Source organism: Frankliniella occidentalis, unplaced genomic scaffold (assembly GCF_000697945.3).
Source record: "Frankliniella occidentalis isolate FOCC.00 unplaced genomic scaffold, Focc_3.1 Scaffold283, whole genome shotgun sequence".
NCBI lineage: Eukaryota > Metazoa > Arthropoda > Insecta > Thysanoptera > Thripidae > Frankliniella > Frankliniella occidentalis.
The window spans coordinates 271,894-280,479 of record NW_026267409.1 but is presented as its reverse complement, the minus strand read 5'-3'; the positions used below and the strand labels follow the sequence as shown (position 1 = coordinate 280,479).

Below are 8,586 nucleotides of genomic sequence, written 5' to 3'. Positions count from 1 at the left end.
GAGAGAGAGAAACGAAGAGGGTAAAAAGGAAAGGAGGGGCGCCCGGCGCCCGCCCATCACGTTTCTCGTAAAAGCCATCAGTGAGCAGTAAATTGGCGGCGTTAAAAAGGTCAGTGGCTGACCAGGACCAGGACCAGCCCCGCCCGGCTAACTGCAAAGAGGGTGAGGCTCGGGGAGAGGCAGCGGGCGAGCGGAGCAGGAGCAGCACCAGGAGCAGCAGCAGCAGGAGCAGGAGCAGCAGCAGGAGCAGCAGCAGGAGCAGCAGCAGGAGCAGCAGGAGGGGCAGCAGCGGAAGCAGCAGCAGCAGCAGCAGGAGCAGCAGCAGGAGCAGTGGAAGCAACGACGACGGCAAAAAGCCGATGCGAAAGCACCACTCCCTCCGATATCCACGCGACTCAACAAAGCTGTTCCAGAAAGGAAACCATAGCAGAAAGAGCGACTCGTAAAGAGGTATAAAGGAGGTGGTTCGCGACACGCCACCGCACGCCACACACCAAACACACAGAGAGACAGAAACACAGATCGCTGTAGAGAGGGATGTATCGAGATATGAGGGAATGTCAAGGGCGAAAATTAAATAGAAACTCACGTGAAGCTTGTTTACCAGCCGCGTTATTATTCTGCGTGTTATTTAATTTTATTATTAACATTATCCGATAATGGGGAAAAGAAAAGGAAGGGGGATGAAAATGCTGGCGATAATCAAGTTTCACCACCGGGAGCGGAGCAGGAGTGTTGCTGCCGGGGGCGGCGCCACGGCAAGGGTGGGGCCAGACCCCGCCCCGCTACGCCTCGGATAGAATCCGCAGAATCCCTGGAGAGGAGGGAATAACAAGCTCGTCCACACAGCGACACATTCCAAACAAATTGCGCGCGCTCAGTGGCGGGGCGTGGCGGGGCGTGGCGGGGCGTGGCTGGTTAGGGGGCTGAGGTAAGATGAGGGAGAGAGAGGGGGCAGAGAGGGAGAGAGGGCGCCGAGCCGAGCCTGCTCTGGCGTAGAGTGGCGGGCAAAGGGTCGCCGAGAACCCCCCCAGGGGGTGCGGGCTGATGGACAGGCACGCCGCCGACTCCTGGACGCGACTGAACGCCCCGACCCCGACCACTCACCTCCGCCAGCGCCGGCGCGTTAAACCCAACTGCGTGCGAAGTTGTAGTAGTAGCCGGGAGAGAAGGTGGGGCGGGGGCCAGGAGGGTGGAAAGGGTGAAGAAAAACGTCTGCGCTGCGGTCTCGTCACGACAAGGCGATACGACTTTTTCACCCTACTTTTTTTTTCTCTTTTGCTTTTTTGCCCCCCTCTGGCTTTGCCCCATCATCCGACTACTAGTGCGAGGGCGCGACGCAAAACTTGACCAAGCTTTAATGGCCATTAAGAGACGCGGGAGGACCGTCCTCTCTGGCCCTGGCACGGCCACTCGCCACCCACGACATTCAGACAGTTTTCTTCCTTTAGCAGGCGCGCCTTCCCACCAAGCTGCCCCTCCTTCCACCCTCCCACTCTATTCGACCCCCGAAGATCCCCTCCTTCACTTTACACCCAGACAGGAGGGGTATCCTCCTGAGGAGACTTCTATACTGGCTTAACCTTGCCATAAACCTACACCTCCAGGTCACACGTATGGAGCATAGAAGTCGGCATAGAATTTTCTTCCCCCAAAGTGATGTCATCTATCCAGGACTTGACTCGACTAGCCGTGAGGCCACAAATGACCCAAAGAGGTTTTTCGGTCCTGCAGGAGCCCTCTCTCAATACCGTGACCTGCCACCATCACACACATGACACATACGCGCGCACGCTCGGATGGATTTCCTCAGACTCTTCTATGCCATTCAGCCGCAGACCCGCAGTGCTGGGCTTATGTTGGACTCGGGCGGGTTGCCCCCCCGGGGGACGCTTCCAGAAGTGTGTCTCCGCCCCTCGGCAAGACTTTTTCCGTCGCGCAGCGAGGCGGCAGGGCGGGGCGGGGCGGGGCGGGGTCGAAGCTCTAATGACGCCCCCGCCCCAGTCCCACAAACCGTTTCTCCCAGGACGCCCCCGGCCAGGCGGGCGGGCGGGCGCGGCAACGCTTCCAACTAAACTGTGTCCCCCTCCCGACCAACCCTCTATCGGGACCGAGGATCAGTCTGCGCTCATTGGACGACTATCGGGGCGAGGCGTGGGGCGGCATGGGGTGGCGCGCCCGGCTGCTCAAGAAGCCTGTGACATCCATTAACGTGAGGGGACACTGTAGATTGCATGATTTCGTACCGGCTTCGTACAAATGAATGCACACCAGTATTCAACTCAACGTAGGAATGTGAGTTTTTCGTTTCCACCTGGACGTTTTTAGAGGCCGAGGACGCGGCCGAGGTTTGCCCGACGAAGTGGAATTAAGTTTCCCTCAACCAATCCGCACCAAGCCCACCCATCTCGCCCGTGTACTAGGCTCGGCTCGGTTTTGACTCGGTTCGGCTCGACTCGGCTCGACTCGACTCTACAATCTCCGATGTGCTTGGGCCGGGCGCAGCATCACGGGCGCATCTCATGGCTCTGCGCTCCGCAAACGCAAACGTTTGGAGAACATGCCGTGGCTGAAGCCAGCCATTAGAGCGATTAAATTGGGAATCGGGTAGGGAAGGAGAGGCGGGGGAGGAGGAGAGGAGCGGAGCGGAGCGAGGAGAGGACAGCCGGGGCTCTAATGGTCCTTCTCATTCCGCAAAACCTTTGACAAACCTTTGATATCGGTTTCATGAATAACGCATACCGCAGATGAAAGCGGCTCACCGGCCGCTCTTCATTCAAATTATCTGCATCGTGACAAAAATCACGTGCCCAATGCGCCATGTTCGGCATGTTCTACTTGATGTGATTATTTTTTTCCCAATAACTAAAAAGAATTCTCCTTGCAAAGAAATGGTTTGGAAGCTTCCGAAGAACTAGTTTGTGTGGCAATGCTTCAAAACTCTTTATGCAAGCTGCATTCTGAAAAGAAAATATAGTTTGCTACACGATGATGATCCTAATTATTTTGGTACCCCATAACCTTTGTACCCCTGCCCCCCCTCAAAGTCGCGCCGTATTTTGAACGACCCCTGTACGAATACACTGTACTACTAGGCGACTTATGTCGACTTGCTGGACTCCTTCTGTTCTTCCGAGTAATAGCATTGTATGAGTAGGCATTTCACCCATTATTGTGCCCAAGTAATTACCCTGGCAGAGCAGACGCAGATGCTGGACACCGGTGTCCAGCAGATAGTCGACATAAGTTGCCTACTTTTGCGGATCAGGCGACTTATATCGCTTACCTGCTGGCCACCCCGGATTCAAAGTGGAGAGTGGGGGGATGGGGGCAGCGCGTGCAAGGGAACACTGGGCACAATGCAGAACGGTGCTGCTGCCGTGCGTCTTTAGTGTAGACAGGCTCGCTCGGAGTGGCTGGGGAGGGCTGGGGAGGGCTGGGGAGGACTACGCGGTCTACTCGCGCCGCTAATCCCTTGGTAATGAAAGGTGTGCCTAGCTGGTGAGTGTATAGTGCCGGCGGTGCCGGGGAAGGCGGAGCAGACACGCTTAAAATGCTGTAGGTAAGTACAGTTTTCCTACGGTCCGTCCTATATATTTTATGTACGGGCCAGACTAAAGATATGGACCTTCTTCAATGTCTATAAGTACTGTATTGACCAAAAAGCCGATTTGCGAAGTTACGGTACATCCTGAACGGAGTAGACCGTAATCCAAAATTACAGTCGCGGGACCAGGTGACAAATTGACACGGTTCAATAATTTAGACATTTCCTGTAGGTTTTTCTAACAGTATGGGCGAGGAGGAGGGGAGTATGATGAAATGGATGAGGCGCGATGAAAGGGGAGAAACCATGGTTCCTGTCCGCCACCGACAGAAGGCAAGACGGACGGGCGGGAGGGGGAGGGTCGTACAAAGGGGGGAATAGCACAGTACGTGCTTCCAGCGCCGCACAACCACTGAGGACTCTCGGGAAGGGCCGGGCCCCGAGGGGGGCGGGGGCGAGCAGGGCGGAGCAGGGGCTCAGGACGCACCTTCAATTTTCGGGAATCTATTGTAAGCCCTTTCGATACCGTCCCAACTCCGGTCCTCGCCTCACGACTTGTGGGAGAGGGGGCCGGGGGAAACGGGGGAGAGAGAAAGAGACAGAGAAGGAGGGGGGGGGGGGGGGGACCCATCCGAGGGCACAAGGGACGACGCTCAGACAGGTGGTGGAGCAGGCCATATAGCCAGGCGGGGGAGCCGCAGAGCGGAGGGGGTTGGGGAAGCCCACAATGGGGATTGGAACGCTACTGACTCAGATCACATCTAGCGAGGGTAAAAAGGGTTAACGGCAGCCCCACTTGAGTGCCTAACACGTCCAAAACAAATTTCCAGGGGGGAGGGGGGGGGGGTAGGAGCTCTACAAGTTTTGCTGTTATGTGTGCAAAAGACGCAATTACACACGAGTACAGTCGTATGGACCGAGAAAGGGGCTATTTTTAATGTACATATTATTTCCCCTTGCCATTCGTACGTCATTCATTTTGCATTGATTCTAGCCTAAGATAATTACATTGTTATGAGCGTGGCAGTATAGATCGAAAATCTGGGCTTCTAAGGGGTGTACTGGAATGCAGTTGTATCATAACGTGTCTTATACCTTTGTCTAACGACCCGAACCCACTTTTTTTACCCAGATTTTCTCATAGATTTGCACTCCGCACCCCGCCGGGCTGCTCTCCAGCACCCGGTCGAGCTCGGCCCCGCCCAACCCCGGCGGCGGCGCCACACGCCTAATGGAGTGGGACACACAGCACAATATGTAGCGACGCCCCGCCGCACACAAAACTAATTAAGCAACACATGATGAAATTCAGTGGACGCCGAGCGTCCCGCGCAAGAACACGGCGCGCGCACCAAGTGGAGGAGCGAGGCGCCGCCGCCCCGCCACGCCCCGCCACGCCCCGCCACGCCACGCCCGGGCACACAAAAGCACGGAGAAATAAATGAACTGCGCGCGGTGGGCGGAGGGCCGGAGGCGAGCCGGAGGGGCGTACAAGAAAAACAGGCCGCGGGGAATAAAACGTACACACTGGACTCCAAGGGGTGGCGGCGGAATACGGGGAAAGTCCTGTCTCCCGCGACTCCCACCACCACGGGCCGGCTCGAGTAAAAAGGGTTTAGATTGAGGTGCACTGAAAACCTGGTTTGAGTGAGGTGTCGTGCTCGAAATGAGTGGAGACTATTTTGCCCCGCTCAAATCAGAGCGATGACTTTATAATGAGGCACACCCTATTTGAGTTACACGCACCGAATTCACACTCTGAGGGAGAACATTGATAAACAAAGTATTTGAATACTATAAAGTGTTTAACAGTAAAGTCGAACACTTAAAATGTTCAACATCAGGGAAGTATTTGAATACCCTGCAAAACACTTAGGCATGTGCAACATAGTGTTTTGCACTTGCTTCTGGACGCCAGTTGAACACTTTTATTATCAGTGCAAGAGATTTTCCTCAGCTCGCCCGATTAATCGGTTAACCTAGACTACTGCAATTGCAGTGTCGTGTCACTGATCTCGCTCTCCTGAGAGCAAGATGACTCTTGCATTTTCAGTGTGTGAATGGGTCAATGAAAATTTAGGCATTTCGCGCGTGTCAAGAAGACCAGGAGAGGAGCTAAAGGTATTGTGAGATAAAGCCTCAGCTAAACTTTAACCAGCCTCACCTCAAAGGCAGAGAAAATCTTGAGTCAGTCCTCGAAAACCAGCTTAGTTCGATGAGCTCATCATTTACTAGTAAACGGAATAATATTTAACATTTTAGTGGTTAATTCTCTGAAATATTTAGCGCAATAATGGCTTCAAATTAATGCAACATTGATGACAGCACTAAAATACTCATCCCGCAAATTATTGGTGTCAGTTTTCTTTCTTTTACGTATCACCATCCAACTGTCTCAAACTAAAGGTCATATATCATTCTGGCATCACCTTACACTGGTTTTCTGGGTAGGTATCGTTGGGTACCAGACACAGAACACGACAGACACACTGATAAATCAAGTGTTCAACTGGCGTGCACATGCAAATGCTTAACAATATGTTGTACACTATAACGCGTTCGACTGGATATTTGAATACCCTTAAGTGTTCAACAGTAAAGTTGAACACTTAAAAATGTTCAACATCAGGGTTAGCTATGAAGATTTGACACTCTTAAGTGTTCAAATTTACTGATGAACACTTTGAATAATTTAAATACCCTGCAAAACACTTAAAAGTGTGCAACATAGTGTTGTGCACTTGCATCTGCACGCCAGTTGAACACTTTAATTATCAGTGCAGGGTTTCATTCATTCACCTAAACAAATCGTTTTTTTCTGAGTGGAAGGGACGATGCTGCCGCGACAGTCAGCGTTTCTAAACCGCGCGCTTAGAATCGAGGGCGCGTAGGGTGGGGTCGGAGCGCGTGCGACGATCAGCGCGACACGGGTTCGCAAATCCAGCAAATCTTTTTCCCTCCGGTGCGGAAAGACGGGGCGGGGCGGTGGCGGCGGCGGTGGTGGTGGCCGTGGTGGTGGCGGCGGCGATAGGGGAAGCAGAGGGTAGGAGCCTGCGGGAGGGAGGGAGACGCGACCTACTTCCTCTGGCTCAGCGGGAGCGAAGCGAGAGGGAGCGAGAGCGAGAGAGAGGGAGAGGGAGAGAGAGGGGGGAGGGAGAGCAGGCAGGAGGGATGCAATGACGTCAGAACCTTCGGAAAGGGGTCGTGTCCAAGCCCTGCAGGGCCAGCAGCATGTGAGCGGCCCTGCTGCGATATTGGTGGTGAGGGGGTAGTGCAGGGGAGGGGGGGAGATGGGGGAAGAGGGGGCTAGGCGGTAATGCCGGGGTGGTTACGCTTTCTGGGACGACCTAAGTGCCTGGTAATGAAGGACCACTCACTGAGGTGCAGACCACCCCTTCTCCTCCCACCCCTTCCCACCTCTAGGGTCTCCTCTCCTGCACAGTGCAGCGTCTCCCCGCAGCATCCGCCTACCGACTTTCACACGAAAATCACTACTGCCGTGTGGCTCAAGTTTGGAGCTACGTCAATTTTTTACCACAGTTCAAAACTGTTCAATTTTAATATAAATTGTGGGTATTGAGTGACGGGAAAAGTTTCAAACTGTAAATTTCGAATATACGAAGTCAATTATGACAAATGCACTGAGAATTTTTTTAGTCTTGAGCATACTGAACTTCTAGTCCCCAGACCGAAAGTTTTTGACGCACTAAACAATTTGCTCTAGGGAGGGACAAAATTTTTGTTGCCTGGCCTCACATGTTCATTGCCTTAAACCAAAGTTTCTGATCGTGGGAACTAAAGGTTTAGTGCTGGGATCAAAATACGACGCAATAGACAACTGTCTTGTCCTAGGGGAGAAAACTTTTTCTCAGCAGTGTGATTACAGTTTTTATTCCAAAGTGCAAGCTATTTAAAATACACTTTGATTAGTTCAGGATGAAGAAAAAAAAAGACACGTTCCGCATAATTTTGCATATATCATAGGGGAAATCGAATTCCATAATACGGAAATCTACGCCATCTTTTTAATTGCACTGTTAAATTCCTGCAAAGTATTTTGCTCCTTTGTAACTACGAAGCATTTACTTCGCAATAACAAAGTGATAATTTGCAATTACGAAGTGACACTTTGCAATTGCAAAGCGATGCTTTGCAGCGTTTTCATTGCTTCGCAATTGAAAAGCATCACTTTGTAATTGCAAAGTAAATTCTTCGTAGTTACAAAGGAGCAAAATACTTCGCAGCTCTGCAAAGCGAATGCTTTGTAGGAATGTAACAGTGTGGGCAGCAGGGCACTCGGTTAATCCGTCGTTAGAATCCCTGACGAAGTTGATGATGTGCTCTCTAGACACCACAGACGTCCTCAGATCTTCAACGACAAGTTAAGCTCACCAAATCTCGACTATGCAGCGATGGCAGAGGCAAACTCTGTGCCAACAGCACGACTTACCTGCAACCAAAAAGAAAAACAGGAATCGTTAACCACTGGCATTGAGTCATTTACAAACAAAGCCGCGCAAGAATGACAACAAAATTAAGGAAATGTAGAAGAGGCAAAAACAACAAAATGTACGTCTCGTAGGAAAACACGCAAGTAAAGTTCTGGCACTGGGCTATTTTCGCGGCGAACGGGCTTGCCGCGTCCGATGGCTGCCGCTTAACTTGAGTCACGACTTGGAGTCGTAACGGTTTTTAAATTGACAGGACGTGCATAACCAGAAAAATGTGTTATTGAATCAAACGAAGATAAGGATACAAGTGTAGTTTCGATGAGTCAAACTTAACATGAAAAAAAACACTATTTTTCCCCCATACGGCGCAATAAGAATGATATTGCACCCTGGTCGTGGCCCTGCCACGCACAATCACGCCTTATTTGTCGAGGGTGTCACGGACGCACATCACACAGTTTGCAGAACTTCCGGAGAAGAGTAATGGTGATGACATCCTGTTGTCACGCTCCGGTTATAACGTACACTTCCTTCAACCCCTCACTCGTACAACCATAAGCGTTCAGAACTTTCACTCATCAATAATAA

The 8,586-nt window shown here is 51.9% G+C and overlaps 1 protein-coding gene across 6 annotated transcripts in view; it reads right to left on the bottom strand.

Annotated features, from left to right (window-relative positions):
- LOC113204894 (uncharacterized) overlaps positions 1–8,586 on the bottom strand; it is a 72,822-nt gene that overhangs the window by 22,994 nt on the left and 41,242 nt on the right. The window contains exon 1 of one of the 6 annotated variants that reach the window (XM_052273575.1): positions 7,940–7,993. The exons of the other annotated variants lie outside the window; for them this stretch is intronic. The gene's annotated coding sequence lies outside the window, so the exon portion shown is untranslated. Of the gene's footprint in view, positions 1–7,939; positions 7,994–8,586 lie in introns of those variants that run through there. 6 annotated transcript variants of the gene reach the window in all.